The sequence below is a fragment of the Malaclemys terrapin genome, chromosome 13 (genome assembly GCF_027887155.1).
Source record: "Malaclemys terrapin pileata isolate rMalTer1 chromosome 13, rMalTer1.hap1, whole genome shotgun sequence".
Classification (NCBI taxonomy): Eukaryota; Metazoa; Chordata; order Testudines; family Emydidae; genus Malaclemys; species Malaclemys terrapin.
The window spans coordinates 18,843,914-18,858,958 of record NC_071517.1 but is presented as its reverse complement, the minus strand read 5'-3'; positions in this window follow the sequence as shown (position 1 = coordinate 18,858,958).

Below are 15,045 nucleotides of genomic sequence, written 5' to 3'. Positions count from 1 at the left end.
GTGTGCAGGATCTGGGGTGGGGCTGGGGATGAGGGGTTTGGGGTACAAGAGGGGGCTCTGGGCTGGGATTGAGGGGTTCAGCGGGTGGGCAGGGGATCAAGGCTGGGGCAGAGGATTGGGGCACGGGGGGGAGGGGCTCAGGGGTGCAAGCTCTGGGCAGCACTTACCTCAAGCAGCTCCTGGAAGCATGTCCCCCCTCTGGCTCCAACATAGAGGTGCAGCCAGGCGGCTCTGCACATGCTACCCTGTCCGCAGGCACCACCCCAGCAGTTCCCATTGGCTGGGAGCCATGGCCAGCCATACTGTGTACTATGTAGGAGCCAGAAGGGGGTCATGCTGGCTGCTTCCTGGGAGCTGCGTGGAGTGGGGCAAGCCCCTGACCCCGCTCCCTGGCTAGAGCGCCGGAGCGGGGCAAGCCCCTGACCCTGCTCCCTGGCGGGAGCTGAGGGCCAGATTAAAAGGTCTGATGGGCTGCATGTGGCCCACGTGCCATAGTTTGCCCACTCCTGATATACAGGGTTTACAGTTTGGTTCAATGGCTCTCAGCACCGCCACTATACAAGTTGTTCCAGCACCCCTGTGCAGGCATGACTTTACCCCTGGGGGAATTCTTCATCACTGCATGTGTGCAGAATTCATGGCCCTCACAGATTTCTTTGCTTCCCTGCAGAAAAATTACTTCTGATGGGGAAACTGCAAGAGCGGTCATGCGCCCCTCTCTGGCAATGCAGACAGGTCGGTTTGGGCACCCAGTAAATCACTGTCAAGGGGTAGGGCTGGGCAGTTGTGCAAGTGAGAGAGAGATACTCTGTCTCTCTCGCTCACTATTGCAGCACACTCGGTGTGGAGGGGCAGAGCTTTTGGGGTGTTTCTGAGGATGTAGGCATGGGGCAGGCTCTGTCCCTTAGGGCAAAGCAGAATGTAGCAGCCTGCCTGCTTAGTGAATTGTTCCCATTGTTCTTAGTGAATTCCCCCCAGGAATATAAAACAGGGGTAAAAATGTTAAGGCTCCTTTACATTGCCAGAGTGGTGTAAAGGAGCCTTATTGTAAAGGCCATAATAGGTATTATAAACGCTTCTGGTGCTTTAGGGATTAAAACTGGTCTAAATTTTTGGACTGAAAAAAATTCATCAAAATGTGTTTCATGAACTGTTCGCTACTGACCTTTCTGGAGATGGTCAGTAGCCAATATAAATTGTGAGTTTGAGTCCCCAGCCCTCACTTGCTCTTCAGTTGCCTATGATGTAACACTGAGCATATGGCTGCATATATTTGTTGACTAATAACTATAAGTAAAGGGTCAATACTAGCTACACTACTATTAGACAAAGGGGGTTTGGGGATTTCCTCCAATGCTCCCCACTCCCATTCTCCATCCATTGTACTGTAGTTTAAATAAATTACCAAAATAATTGAAACCAGTGTGATAATATTGTATTATTTTGACAAATAAAATATGCAGAATTTTAAAATATTGTATGCAGAATTTTTATTTTTTTGGCGCAGAATTCCCCCAGGAGTAATGACTTGCCCAAGATCATACTATGAGTCAGTGGGCATAGCCTGACCTAGCTCTATGCATTCATCATCCTGGCACAACTGAACTGCTAAAGCCACATGGCTGTGATTGGTCAACACCATCCTGAGCTAGAAAGAGTAGCAGTGGAAGCAGAGAAGTTAGCTCTAAAGATATCACATGAAATGACAAAGACAATGGTGACATCTAAGTCCCTATAAGTCTGGGATCCTCCCACCCCATAGTGTCCTAGAGCCCAGGCTCCAGCCTGAGTCGGGAAGTCTACACAGCAATGAAACAGCCCCGCACCTGAGCCCCGGGTTTTTTTGTTTTGTTTTTTGTGCTGTGTAGACCTATCCTAAGAGGTTTTCTGCCTTTGAATTGAACTGCTAAAGGGGATTGCTGTGTGTTAGCTATACTATGCATATGATGAACGAGGCAGTAATCTGCCAAATTTACAGCATCATCGGAGTGATACCTGATATTATCAACATGATGAGATGAAGAAAACTTGAGTTTTCAGGACGTGTGTGTTGGATGATCAGAGTATTGCCAATGTATGTGTTGCAGGTTCTGATGTCAGGGGCTGGGGGTGGGGCCAGGGGGCGGGAAACCCGTGGTGACATGAAGTGGCTGGCTGGACAGGATGCAGTCTGACATGCTTCTCAAGGCTGTGTAATGCAAAGCATGGAGGAAGATTGCTGGCCAGTGACTCATGTGTGTTGTGTTTATTGTTCATTGTGACTTGACTCTATAGTGGTTTGCACTATGAAATTGTGTACACAGCGGTGTAATGCAGCCTATGGGAGTGTGAATGGTAGAGTGTGCTAACGTGTTGAGTTCTACCTGCTCTGTGATGACATATTAACATAGTCCAGTTTGAAACAGAATTACATCAGCATGAACTAGGTACCTTTAGTTCGCACCAGCAGGGTCTACACACAGGGCAGTAGGAGCACAACTCATGAGCGCATTCTGCAGTTCACACTCCTGTAATCTGCACTGCGCCACTGTGTAGACAAGCCCTATGAGAGAATGTATATGTGCATGTAGTCTGGGTATAGCTGCCCTCACCCACGGTGGCACAAAGAAGTTTCATGAGTGTAATCCCCAGAGCGCTCCCCAGAAAGCAGCCCAGTGGGACATTGTTCCATATTATGCAGGTGTATGGGTGCATAGAAGTGAAATCTTAATAATATTTAGCACTCACTTTTAAAGGACTTTGCAAAGGTGAGTAAGAAGTAAACCAAGGCACTGAGGGGCAAAATGATTGGCTGTGCCTATGGGGATACGTGGGTCGGTAGTAATTAACATCTTGGTCCAGGTTGTGGAGCGGTGGAAATCCACAGAAGCTGAGTAGCTTAAACCTTTTATCCCTCTATTGCTCAAAGAAATAAATTATTAAGACATGGACTTCAATATGTAAGACTTCTACATGTGAGATTGGCTATGCCACCAGCAAAGGCGTATACTTCCATAACCCCCCCCCCAAAAAAAAGAGTGACAGCAAGATTTAGACCAAGATATGGATCATTCATGGGCTTTTCCTTGCCTTTTTTATTGCCATTTTCCTCTTCTTTCCAGCATTTCCTTCTTTGGCAAGTGCCAACTCAATGCTTTACCTTAAGTCTGCCAAATGAATTGAAGCAGATCACCCCATGAACAGCAACAGAGAGAAACAGAGACAGAGGTAGCACTTATGTTTCTCAGCTACTACGTATCTAGCATTCTGGGCATATTCAGAGACAGACCTTGACAGCGATGTCCAGGCTTCAAGAGCAGGGACTGTACTGAGGAGGCTGAAAGAGCATACCGATTTTGTTTTAAATGTCTGGTGGTTTAAATCTTGTTTGTTTGCTATCTGCTTTCAATATCAAGGGAGTATTCTAGCTAAATTGAAATCTGAGCTTTAACGTGACAGCTGATTCATCTTGCTACTCTCAACTACCTAAAGGAATGAATGAGGTTTATAAGAAAAACCTATAAAACGATTTTGAAAATAGAGATGGGCAAGGGTGTAGTTTTGTTCTGCAAAACCAGTGGAGGTCTGGATCCCTGGTTTAAAGACTGGTGTGGGTTTGGGCCATCCATATTTAAAGGGGAGATTTTCCAAAGGCAAAAATGGGAATTAGGCCCCCAATTCCCACTGACTTCCAGTGGGAACTGGATGCCTCGCTGACCTTTGTGCTTTTGAAAACCTCCCCGTATCTCCAGCCTGTTGAGATGATACCCTTGTTTGTTTATGCTATTTGACCACAACTGAAAATGTTTTATGAAAGCCCCCGGCTCAGTTTTGTAGCTTACTACAAAGTGGCAAAATTCCCATTGACTTCAATGTGACCAGGATTTGGCCCTGTGAAAATATTCGATGGAATTCTCATCTGTAATTTACTACACAGTTTGACAAGAAGCCGCAGCATCAGGCTGTGCTGCTGTAACCACAAATATGTGTCTGTGTCTTCACAGCTATACAAACTTTTAAACTACCTTGAATAAAGTGGCTGGGATAAATGTGATTTGAATCCTGCTGGGGGAGAGCGAGATTCTTCAATACAGTTCGGCTGGACAGGGATTAGCTTTAACTGGTTCAGCTTTGGTATTAAAGTAGTTTAGAGCCAGGTACTGAGACTGAAATTCTTTCCACCATAAAGTCTGAATCCACCCCATGCATCCACCCTGTGCAAGGCTACATGCCATCCTGGCAGCTCAGCTGAGCAGCTGGGAATTCAATAGACTGTTTATAAGGCCAAACGCTGGTTGCACTGAAGTTAATAGGAGTTTTGCCACAGACCCCAGGGAGATCAGGATTTGGCATAACTAGATTCGTCTTGAATAGTAGGTTGCATAAAACTTTTGCGATCCTTTTTGTTTTGAACCTGTTGTCTTTGCTTTGGCACCATTCTTCATTTTATCGGCCAGCACAGATGGCCAAAATAGGAGAGAATAGCTATTCATTCCTGTGCCACGTTATCTGTTTTTTTGGGTGATCAGACATGATGGTAAAGACCAGCATCGTGACACGCTTTCCCTCTCTTGCCCCCACATTCTCCTTTCTTTTCACACGCTAGGGAGATCAGAGACCGCAGCGCAGGATGTGTTAACGACCCAGCAGCAACATTTAGTTATAAAAAGAGAACTTGAAAATGTGGTTAATAAGTTTCTGCTTTCTAGATATATTTTTGATTCAGGGGAAGAATATTTAATTGAACAACGCTGAGCACTAATGAATCCCCAAGACACTTGTTCTGGGAAACATGTGGGAGACCTCACACAGATCGCAGGGCATTCCTGTTAAGCTTTTATAAAGAGCAGTTTGCTCTCTGCAGTCATTCCGCAGCAGAGGAATACCTGATCCTTGGAAAAACATGCATGTCTTCTCGCATGGGTTCAACTCCTGCACTCCAGTGGGAGTTGATGGTACACAGCACTTTGCAGGAGTGGGCCCACCATGTCTGAGAGAGACTTGACTAATCAGTATAAGGAGTGGGACTATGAGGGAGAGAGAAATGAAGAAGGTTTGTACTAGTTGCTTTAAACAAGGCACAAATTAAGGGACATATTTTTAACAGTCAGAGTCATTAACTATTGGAACAAGCTACCGAGGCAAGTGGCAGATTTCCTGTCTCTTGAAATCTTTAAATTAGGACTGTGGATGCCTTTCTGGAAGATGTGTTTGACTAAAGGATAAGTTATTGGGCTCAATACAGGAATAACTGGGTGAAATTCTGTAGGCTGTGTTATACAGGAGTCAGACCTAATGGTCTCTTCTGGACTTTAAATCTAAGAAATCCCACACATTTTATTTGTAATTTCTTAAAATAATAAAATATAGAATATTAGTAATATCTATTAATTTATTATTTTAATTTATTTATTAACCTCCCCCTACTGAGGTACTTGGGTCATGCACAAAAATACAGTGCAGTTAAAACCACCTTAAACTATAACTTGACCTTCCACTTTATTGATCCTCTGTTTTGAGAGGTAATGGTTTTTTTCAGGTACTTAGAGCCTACTTATTAGAACTTCCTAACTAACTAATCTATTCATTAGGAAAAGAGTAGCAATGGTGTACATACTGGGAAAGGAATGAGCAGTTATGTCCCAGGTCATTTTTGTAACAACATCGGATTACTCAGCTAATAGCTGCTACTTCATTATCTACTGGCGGAAGGCGAGTGTGTGTAATTTGGGAAGCTGAAGGCCATAGCATTTGTAAATTGGAAACAGGCTTTGATTCCTCCATTCAGGTTTGACAGGCTTCACAGCTAGAAAAGAGGAATCCCTCCTGGGTTGTGGCTTGAATGCCATGGCCATTTTTTAAGTAGGATCCTGTTGGTTTTGATTCCTACTTAGGATGAATTACATGCCTAGGATAAGGGGCTGTGTCATTTGTCATCCGCTCCTCCCCACACACACTTTACATTTCAGTGTCCCATGTTTATTTAAGCCCTGCAGCACACCATCCAGCCTTCTGAACAAGGAGGATTGGATGGGATTTCTTTCAGATCCAGCAAAGTTGTTCCCTTATCTGCTCAGCTGAACATGCTGCTGTAGCTACAGGCTTCCTGTCTCAGCAGGGGCAGTGACATATCTTGACTCAAGGTTTATCAAGCCTGAATCTTCCACCTGGCAGTACATAGCTCCCACCAGGCACCACAGGCTAAGGACCTTATAATTCTGCTTTGCTGAAGAGATCATCTTGCAGGATTTTCATGCCTATGTTTCAGAAAGGCAGGACTCTACAAGCTCTAAAGGAGCAGTGGGTGGAAGGACTAATCCCCTCCCCCATTCGTATCCTTGTGTCATCTCAGAGCTTAAAGGCTGATCTTTGGATCCATCTGTCAGTTTCTGATTTAACAGGAAGTGAACGTGCAAATCACCACACAAAATACCTGGGAAATTAAAAGTGTTCAGTTTGTGCTGAGAGCTCAGACAGCTCTCAGCACAACGGCAGGGCCAGGGTCGAAGGCATTCGAGACATCTTCAGAGATGTCCAGAGACTGAGCTGGCGACGTCCCTGAGCATACCCTGCCAGCTGAGGCTCCCCAGATCCATTTCTCAGCCCTGAGCCTGTAGGCTCAAGACTCAAAATAATCAACCTTGTAAGTGCTTTGTAGCTTTAAAGTAGAAATAGATGAGAATAAGGTCAGATTCTCAGCTGGTGCAAACTGGTGTAGCTCTGTTGAAGTCCAAGGAGCTACACTGAAGTACACCAGCTGTGTATCTGGCCTATAGAGTATACTACCATGTGTAGAGCACGTCAATCCTTAGAGCTGAGCACAGCACTTACAGCTGTATATAGTCTGACTCAGACCACATGGGGCAATAAGTACTATGGCTTAGTCGTAGGTGTTTGTAGGATCTTGTCCTTGTATTGGAGCATCTGAAAACAGATCTCACCCACTGCCATTGATGGAGAGTATAGCTTTCCTGCCCTTTGGGCAGAGGTTATAGTGATGTGAAGAATTTCAAAGAATAGAGCCAGCCTGTGAAAGGACTGATGTTCTTAGGGTTAAGGCACTGGACTGGGACTCAGGAGATCTGGGTTTGATTTTACTTCTGCCATGGGCTCTCTATCAGAACTTGGGAGAGTCACTTGATCTCTCTACCTCAGTTCCCAAGGGGTAAAATGGGGATGAAAATATTTCCTTTATCTGACTTGTCTCTTTAGATTGTGCAAGGGGACTCACTCTTACTATCTGTCTAGCAGGATGGGGATCTAATTTCATTCAGGGCCTTAGGCACAACTGTGATACTACTAATATTAATAACCTCAAGCCATTTCCTGTAGAGGCTCCACACACCTCCCCCATACCATTATAGCGAGATTTGGAAAACCCCTTCTAGATTCAGGACCGTACATTGAAAGGCATTGATCAACCCCCTTTGCCACCCAAGCTGGTGCAAGGAAGGCAAAATACTGGCTGTTGGAGAGGTTTTCTGTTACACAGTACGTCAGTGTATAGAGAGCAATCTGTGCCAAACCGTTAACAGGTCTTTGCTCCAAACTGTATGAATTGCAGCGCCAGGCAAAGAAGCAGGTTTGAGCTGGGAACTTGAACTCCCCGGCATTCTGGAAGCAGAATATCTTGGGTAGACATTGCTGCTTTTGCTGCATGATCCATCTTTGCTCAAGTGAACAAAACAATCTAGGAAACAGTCGCCAGAATCTGCACCCACACATTTCTCTCCCACTTAGGAACAAACTCACTCCGGAGTGTGAACTCTTCTCTGACCATTTGGAAGCTGGGTCAGTACTCTTACTGCCCTTTGTAACCTAATCCTGCATTGTTAAAGGGCTTCAAGTTACAGGCAAGGCAACTGCCCCTGCTGGTTTCCACCTTCCCTTGCTAGAGGCACATCCCTGTTAGAGTAGAACAGGGACGTCTCTTTCACAGTCTTCACTCCCTCTTTGTAGGAGTTGTTAATTGTTGCAAAGTCAAGGTAAATACATTAAATATGTGTGAGGAGTGAAAGGGATTTCCTCTTGTTAAATAAATGGTTCCCGGTCAAGCCTCACCTGAAGACCTGATTCAAAGTCCATTGAAATCTGTGGGAATCTTTCCTTTGACTTTAGTGAGTTTCAGATCAACCCATGCTTCAGAAACAATGAACTCATTGGGCCACCTCTGGAAATCACAAAGCAGTAATAATAGCTCTTGGGTAGCGTGTTGTATCTTGAAATCTCAGTGTAAAACACCATCAAACCTCACAACACTCCTGTGAGGTAGGAGGTGTGTATAAATCCAACCTTCTCACCTGCTGCTATAGTATTTATATCACTTTCATCATCTGCTTCTTTCTCTTTTACACTTCTCTCCTCGTCTCAAGTGGCATCATGGAGACACACAGTGAGGGGAAAAGAAGAAAGAGAACATGAAACAACCCGCTCCAGTGAGAGAGGATTCCAAAAGCTGCCAAAATCCTTCAAAAAGCCAGACTTTCATCTGTTTTCTTGCCTCTTCTGCTTGGGCGTTTGCAGTCTCTGGAGATCCCCGGAACAGTTTGTGATATTTCTGTTCTGATGTCTCTGCGTTGTAATTATTCAGTGTCATGGGTTTGAATCTGTCACTCTCAGAGGTTTCTGCCAACGGGGATTTCTGCCCAGGAAAAGCTGCAGCTAAGGGGTCTTGGCACTTGAATAAACATCAGCAAGTAAAATAAATTAATCATAATCATCAACTTTTGGGCCACTCACTTATGCAGCTGCAGCTCAACTGGAGTCAGTAGAGTTAGGATCATTAATACCAACCATGAATTTGACTTAATGTCTAGAGTTGAGTCAAACTTGTTTAGAAAAGCCCAGGCACCAGGCTAAACAGGACAAAATGGGTTATTTACTCCGTGTGCGCCCCTTACATCTATATTTTTGCAACTGTGTGACCAATGGGTTGATGGAATTGATGCACTGTTAGATGCTTCTTTTGAGTCTACGTGGGGTTGTTACCAGAGTTCCCTAGATAAAGGGATCCATATAAGAGTCTGCACACAATGCATAGAGCTGCTACATTGTGCCACCATCTACTGAATGGGAGCAGATGTTTTTCCACATGCCTCCTTGCCAGCCATGACATGGGGTTCTATGGAAGAACTGGTTCTGGCAAGGATGAATTGAAGCAAAGTGAAAGATGCAGTGATGAAGAAGTTGGGTTTTTTTAAATGCAACTCTCTAAAGGATTAGAGAAATTCAATAAGAAAACCAGTGTCAGGAGACTGGATGGCTTGAGAGATAGGTGTTATAATATACAGCCTTTCCCCTTTAGGTTACAGATGACCAGAGTCTTAACCAAGCCACACTTCAGCCTTGCAGGTGCCAGGATGAGACTAGATTAGATGATTTTCATGTTAAAATACTGATGCTTTTATTATTGCAAACAGCTTGGAGCACAAGCCCAGAGAGTTTGTCTATAACATGGAATATTTGATTTTTTCCCCCCATTAGTATCGTGGTGTTCTCATTTCCTGGCAGTTAGTGCAGAGTCTCTAGGTACATGTCGTGCAAGAAAGAGAACATCAAAATCTGCCATGCCGTATAATCAGGTCACATTGCAATGTGAAAGTCTGGCATATTGCTCCATAAAGCTTTGGGGGCATAAAACTTCATTCCTCACGTCTCAGGATAAATTCATGCCAGTGTGCCTGTCCACCCTGATGCCCAGGGCTTATTTCTAAGGCACAGGAGAGCAGTTCATTTACTCTGGGCCATTCAGACCTTGGCCTTCCTTTCCTAGTCTCAGTAAGAGCCCTCCTATAGTTTGTCTCCCATTACATAGACCAGCTGTCATAGTAAGGGGGAATGGTGGATTGCTCCCTCCACTTCAAGAAATTAACTATACAATAGTAAAACAAATCCTGCCTAACAGAATACCACAACCCTCCTCTCGCTCCGTCCAAACCTGCCCAATGCCTGGGGAAAGGAGCATGGCAAGTACTTAAGCATGTCACTTGGTTATGGGAGATTCTTTGGCGGAAAAACCCTTCCAGTAGGAAACAGAGATGTTATGCAGACTATCAGTTGGTAACAGTTTTCAATACCCATTGATATGGGTGCAATTTGAGCAGCTGGCTTAGAAATGAGAGACACCAGGGCTTTTATTTTGTTGAAAATATTTATTTATGGGCCCAGCATCCTTCACCATAACATGTGAGCACCTCACAGATGGGAAGGAATTGAGCCTCCCAACACCCCTGGAGAGTAGGTACATGTTATCCCCAGTTACCCTCAGCAAATGATTGGTGACTTCACCTCCTTGTGTCTCCATCCATGAAACACAATGAGATAGTGCTTACCTCCATCCCTACCTGGAGTGCTGTGCAATAAGGCCTAGACCCACAAAGGTGCCACTAATACCTTTGTGAATCTGAGTCTAAGTGTTTAAGTTTGGCGTTAAGTCAGTTACTCTTGTGTAACAGAGCAGGATTTGGCTTATTATCTTATAGCAAATAACACACAAAGGTTAGCTGTTTCTGCGGACTAAGAAGGGATGAGGAGAGGACAGATGGTCTTGTGGTTCAGACATGGGAGTCGGGTGGTCTGATTTCTAATCATAGGTTGGCCACATGCTTCCTCTGTGACCTTGGGCAAATCACTTAATTTCGGTGTTCCTCGGTTTCCATTTGTAAAATCGGGACCATTCTTACCTCAAAGGGGTGCTATAAGGCTTAAAGTTTGTCGTGGATGAAAGGAACTATATGAGAAGTCAAACCCCATCAGCTATATAAGAGTTCTCTAGCTGTTCTTTCTGTTTGGATATGAACTGGATCACATCCCCAAACTGCTTCTCTGTGGGAAGTTAATTAGCATTCTTGGAACCATGTAATGCTTAGGCATTTAATCAGTAGTAATCATTCAGGACAGCCCTGTTAGCTAGAGCACAACATATCTGATGGGCTTTTATTCAACAGATACATTCCAGAGATGCTTTTGTTCGTCACAGGAGCAGTAGCTTTTATAGGATAAGGAGCAAGGAATGAGAAATATACTCTCTCTCTCTATATATATATAAGAAAAATTTTTTCTAAACATCATCAAGGCAAATCTCAAAGGGATGTAGCCTCCTCACAGATCGAGTGCCATGCAGATCAATCTCTAGCTACATCTTTAAGATGGTCTAGCAGGATGTTCAATCTATAACCATCATTGTCTTATCTTACAGTGCCACTGAAGCTTTGGCACCCATGTTATTGCTGGGCATGTAGCAGCATTAAGAAATATGCTTAGTAGTTCTTTGGTCTTCTATCCTAATAATATGTCAGTACCTAGAAAGCTGCTGAAACTGAACCATTGCTAATGGATTGATGGGTAGGTTCAGTTAGTTACAAATATCCTCATTGCTGATCTTGTCCTGCCACTTAGCATGGAGCAGGTGATGAAGATGACAAAAATGGAAAATGCCAATCTGCCACAATTTGGCTTACCTCACCACTCATGGTTCACTGCCATACAACAGAGTCGATATAACCATAGTTCAATAGATCTGCAGCTTTGTGTCTTAATCTTAATGTCTCCACAGAGGCCACTGAGGGGCCCCGCCCAGCACATGTGGTGGCTGCTGTTATAGCAAAAAGATGTTTCTAAACAAACGGCTTTTTAAAGTTTGCCATGAGGTGTCAGCAGCTCTTTAACTTTAGAGACACTTGTACAGAGAATGAACGTTCCTTCAGCGAGGAATTTGTCTATAGAACACGTTTCTTTCTGTTCTGGAATGAATAGGAGAAGTTAAAGGTAAATTTCACTCTGTCAAGCAGCTCCTAGGAAGAAAACACCTGGTACAATGCAGATGAATAGCCTATTGAAAGCTTTTTGTTCTTTTATACAGGAAAAGGAGTGAGCTGAATAAAGGGCTGGGGGAGGATTGTTCAGAGGCGATGAAGCACTAGAAGAGGAGGTACTAAAATGGGGGAGAAAATGCCATTTCTTCTTAGCTCTGGTTGTATTGCAAACCCAGCCTTTCCATCCCCACTGAGCTCAGCTGTAAAATGTAATGGCGGCTCAGTGCAGCTCAATATCTCTTAATCAAGAGCTGTACCAACTTCTACCTTGTAGGTCTCAAAGCCTGGGGTACTGGGAGCCATCTTAGCACCAGATTTTTAAAGAACTAGTGCAGTGGGCTTCATGATAGCACAGCAGACAAGTGACCCAATCTCTGAAGACACTTACATGGATTTGGGTGTGGGGCCTACTGGCTAGCCCCATGGAGTGTAGGGAGTGGCCCCCTAATGGCCCCTGGAGATGGCTGGGTGCTGCAGTGATAAAAGGGCGCTAGGCCCTCCCTAGTAAATAGATTAAGGGCAAGCATGTATGTGAAGCCTGGGGCCTGCTGGAGAGAGGGGATAGGGTAGGCTGGGTGGGAGGGTGGGGAGGTAGAGGGCCTGACCTAAGTTTTTCTTTAGGTTGGGGTGGGGGTCTCTGCTGAGGTGCAGGGAGAGGTCTGGGGTCTTTACTCCATTTCCCTCAGTGCCTAGGCTGGGGAGAAACAGGGACATTTTAACTCCTCTGCTTACAACAGCATGGGGGAGAGCTGGTAGCTAGGAAGAAACTTTATTTCCCAAGCCCCAATGGCCTGGAGAAGCAGCAATAGGGGCCAGTGTTTTCTCCCATCCTTCCAACTAGGGGCCATATCATAAGAACATAAGAACGGCCATACTGGGTCAGACAAAAGGTCCCTCAAGCCCAGTATCCTGTCTACCGACAGTGACCAATGGCAGATGTCCCAAAGGTAATGAACAGACAGGTTATCATCAAATGATCCATGCCCTGTCACCCAATCCCAGTTTCTGACAAACAGAGGCTAGGGACACCATTCCTGCCCATCCTGGCTAATAGCCATTGATGGACCTATCTTACATGAATCTATCTAGCTCCCTTTTGAACTCCTTATCAACTCCTCTCTTTCACGGCCTATGGAGATGAGCCATTGGCTGCGTCTATCTTCCCTCCCTGTGATGGGGCTCTACCCCACACTGGCAGAAAAGGGAGTAAAAGCAGCCCTAGGGAGGCTGCGCAGGAGGCAGCCAATTACAGAAGGGCTTATAGGAGCAGCCAATCAGGGCTGGGCTGGCCCATATAAGAAGGGCTGCAGAACAGAGCAGACTCAGTCACTCCCTGGAGCTTAAGGAGGGAGGAGGACTGGCTGCCTTGCAGCAGACAGCAGCAAGCACACTGGGCAGAGCAGTGCTGTAGGCAGAGACCCAGGGAGTTAAAGGCAGTTCCTGGAAGGTTGCAGGGATTTGCAGACTGAGGCCCTGATGCAAGGGCAAAGAGGGTGCTGGACAGCGGCGGCTCCAGGCACCAGTGCTCCAAGCGCATGCCTGGGGCGGCAAGCCGCGGGGGGTGCCCAGCCGCCCTGCTGAGGGCAGCAGGCAGGCTACCTTCGGCGGCTTGCCTGTGGGAGGTCCGCCGGTCCCGCGGATTCGGCGGCAATTCAGCGGCGGGTACGCTGAAGCCGCGGGACCGGCGGATCTCCCGCAGGTGCGCTGCCAAAGGCAGCCTGCCTGCCGTGCTTGGGGTGGCAAAAAAGCTAGAGCTGCTCCTGGTGCTGGAGCCACTGAAAGGGTATGTGGGGAGGGGGTAGGAATGCGGTGCTTACCTGGGGCTCCAAGGCGAGGCGGGCTGGGGGGCCTCTGTGTACTGCTGCCCCCAGGCACCGCCTCCGCAGCTTCCCATTGGCTGCAGGGGTGCTTGGAGTGGGGGCAGCGCGTGGAGGCACTGCCCTGCCCTGTCCCAGGGCCGCAGGGAGGGGCTGGCAGCCACATGGAGCGAGCGTGCAGGAAGCCGCTCAGCTCCGCTGTGCTGCCGGTGGTGGGCAGGGCCCCAGGCTGTTTTAAATTGCCTGGGGGATTTGTGGAGGGAGGGGAGTGCCCAGGGGTGGCAGGCGGGGTCAAGGGAGAGACCTGGCCCCAAAATTGTTGGAGCCCTGCGGGCCACATTGGGGAGGTTCTCGGGCCGCAGATGGCCTGCAGGCTGGGACTTTGAGACCCCTGGTATAGAGGAAGGGCTACGAGCCTGGACTATGGAGGAGGAGGGGGAGTAGCTGGTGGAATTCAGTGCTTTACCCAGTTCCCTTAGCTCTAGGCTGGCCCACTGGTCTTGAGCGGAATATCAGTTGAATGATGACTGAAGGGCTCTGAGATCCAGTCCATCTCGAGGTTGTATGGTTTCATTTACTTAGTCCTGACTCTCATTTAACAACTAAACCACACTCCCACCCCCCAGTGGCTTCTGGGAGGTGTAGTTCCATTGGATGACCACTCTGTATTGAGCAGAACACCAACAGGGAGGATTATATGAGAACAGTTGCATCTCCAGGCCAAGTGATGAAACACTGACTAATGTCGTTGGCACATATCCCAGCATTTTGTTTGTTGATTGAAGGTGTTACGTCCATGTGATCCTGAGGTGCCACAGTGCAGTTACTCTGCCAAGATTCAGACACCTCTGAAGTCTCAATTAAATATCAATTGAGCATCAAATATTTGTTTCACATACAGTTACTGTAAGAGAGACGTAGCTCAGGGAGAGCCACAGCAATGCATGTCGTCAACTGTCGGGTTTAAAGCTGGATGGAGTCAATAATAGTTTGCTCACTAGTTCTATAATGCAAATAAGTGACACTTTACATGGTTTCTAAATACACTTAACATGCAATCTGTCACTGAGGAAATCTCTGATAGTCAAACATTCTGTCTAGCCATTACTCTGAGTCTAGTATTCCCTTCTACTATAATGCATGTAGCTTATTGTGCTGTGTGTGACACATTTGGGACACCTGGAATCTCCAGAGGCTATTGCATCATGTTATATTTTCCTTTATGAACTAGGGATTATATACTGGCCCTATGGGGGCGTTACAGGAGTTTTCTACAGGAACTAAAATCATTGGGGGGTAATTCATGCAGATCCCTTGAGTAACCCTGCGTGCCCCTCAGTGCCAACTGGCAAAGGGCCCACCATACTGTAACCCACATCAGGTCTGACAACCTCTTTGCCTGAACACACTTATGTTGGGCATGCTCTGTATCTAAA